General features: G+C 38.4%; 1 pseudogene; it reads right to left on the bottom strand.

The window, feature by feature from the left end:
- Positions 1–1,172: 1,172 nt before the first annotated feature.
- Positions 1,173–2,500, bottom strand: part of LOC137967280 (zinc finger protein 709-like) — a 2,527-nt pseudogene continuing 1,199 nt past the window's right edge.

Here is a 2,500-nt window from a genome sequence, read left to right as displayed (position 1 = left end):
AAATATGCGTGATGGAACGTCGGGTAGTAAATGATAAGCGCCATTCTCATCCAGTTGGTCAATAAATTCGGAAAATCGCTTCCTTTATGCCTTTACGCAACGATCATAGACCTTATTCCAAAAATGGCCGTCATTTAAATATTCTTTTGTTTTTATTCAAATTAGCCCTTGATGCCTCGTTCTTGAGCTGAAAATTCAAAAGAATATTTTGCCTTGAACGAGGCATCAAGGTCTAATTTCAATAAAAACAAAAGAAAATCTAAATGGCGGCCATTTTGGAATAAGGTGTATTCAATGCGGATTAATTGGCTAAATGGTAAGGACCCCTGATTTCATGATTCGACCCTTCGAATTAGCTGTCCTTCGTAGGGCAATACCTGCCGCTGAAAGGAACAATTTTGACGACGTAATCGCGAACAAAAAAGCAACCGAGGACGCTAAAAAACCCTGGATTTGGCTCCAAAAAGTCAAGGAGCATAACAATGGTGCAAGCACAAGACGGATACGACTTCAGGGTGAAGATGCCGCAAGTCGGCGATACTCCATTTCCACATGAGAAACCGGCGTGCGCACCGCCGCGGGACATTGCCGCATCTCAAGAACCACTTTCCAAAAACTGCCATTCGGCGTCGCCTCATGGGCTATTAACCCGTAGCCCTTGCGGGCTACGGGTCTAATTGTTAAATAATAATTTGTTGTTGAAATTGAGAAGTCAAGTTGATTTCAAAACCACAAGAATTTTATCGCTGTCTAAAACGAAAACTCAGCCTTACAAGTTAAAACAACAAACACAGGATTAAAATAAAATACAAAAAACTGAAGATGACATATAATAATGTCTTAAGTTCTGCTTTTCTGTTAGAAAAGGTGCTCCCAGTATTTTAAGCTGTGCTCCTAACATTTTCTGCCGTGCGCCTAACATTTTGACAGTGCCCCTAGAAATATACACTTGGTAGCACAAGTGCTCCAAAAGTCAAAAATAAACTTTGAGCACTGATAATGTAAAAATTTGCAATAAAAATGTTAATTTAGTAGAGAAGAATTATATTAAAGCACAAAAGTATCTTACAATGAAGAGGAAGCTTGCGTTTTATTGGCTTATCGTGTTCGTTAACACGACAACACACATTTTATCTTTCACATGTGAAAGATAAAATGATATGGACACTGTGCGCGGTGAAGATATGACTTTTTAATTAAAAGGAGAAAAACTGGTATTTCATCAGTATATATTACAATAAAACAAGTTCTGCTGGCTTTTCGTATTCAGATCTTTTAAAATAAAATCCAAAGTGAAATTCGAAGAACACAGTACCCGGTATGTAGTGTTGTTATTCCACTAACAAGTGGCAGAGACTCATAGCTGATCCTCGTCAGTAAAAAGACTCGAGAGAGCATGTTCAAGTGAATTGAATTCTTATTTTTGTGCCGCAACTATAAATTCGCAGAAACATACAAACTCATTCACAAGTCAACTTTGTAAATAATAACAGAAAAAAAAAAAAAAAAAAAAACAGGAACCAAGTCAATAACTGAGAACTGCAAACCAATTCAAGTTGAAGGCTCTTCCAACTTCATGTGATTCTGGTAATGTTCAAGAAGAACACGCTCGCTGCTCAACTGCTCCTGGCAAATCCAACAGCTAAGTTTTTCATCCTGGTTTAACCTACACTCTTTTATTAGCTCTCCAGTATGCATTTTTTCATGTCTCCTTAGAGAAACTGGTTGGCCAAAACACTTGCCACACTGTTTGCACTCATATGGCTTTTCTCCAGCATGGATTCTTTGATGTTGTCTTAGATGTCCCACAGCTCTGAAACATTTGCTACACTTTTTACATTCATAACGCCTTTCTTCAGTATGAGATTTCTGGTGTGTTCTTAGATTTCCTCTCTGTATAAAACACTTGCCACACTCTTTGCATTCATGAGGCTTTTCTCCAGTATGTGTTCTTTCATGAATCCTTAAACTGCCTCCTCGACTAAAACACTTTCCACACTGTTTGCATTCATAAGGTTTTGCTCCAGTGTGTATTCTCTCATGGCTTCTTAGAGATCCTGCTTCACTAAAACACTTGTGACACTGTTTGCACTCATAAGGCTTTACTCCAGTGTGAATTCTCTCATGCACTTTTAAATGTCCTACATTTCTAAAACACTTGCCACACTGTTTGCACTCATACGGCTTTTCTCCAGTATGTGTTCTTTCGTGAACCCTTAAATTTTGTGCTTGACTGAAACACTTTCCACACTGTTTGCATTCATAAGGCTTTTCTCCAGCACGGTTTCTTTCATGCTTTCTTAAAGATCCTGCTTCACTAAAACACTTTCCACACTGTTTGCACTCATAGGGCTTTTCTCCAGTGTGGATTCTTTCATGTTTTCTTAGAGATCCTGCTTCACTAAAACACTTTCCACATTGTTTGCACTCATAGGGCTTTTCTCCAGTGTGGATTCTTTCATGATTTCTTAGAGATCCTGCTTCACTAAAACACTTGCCA

This window comes from Montipora foliosa, chromosome 8 (genome assembly GCF_036669935.1).
Source record: "Montipora foliosa isolate CH-2021 chromosome 8, ASM3666993v2, whole genome shotgun sequence".
Lineage (NCBI taxonomy): Eukaryota > Metazoa > Cnidaria > Anthozoa > Scleractinia > Acroporidae > Montipora > Montipora foliosa.
This window is presented reverse-complemented; position numbering and strand designations above follow the sequence as displayed.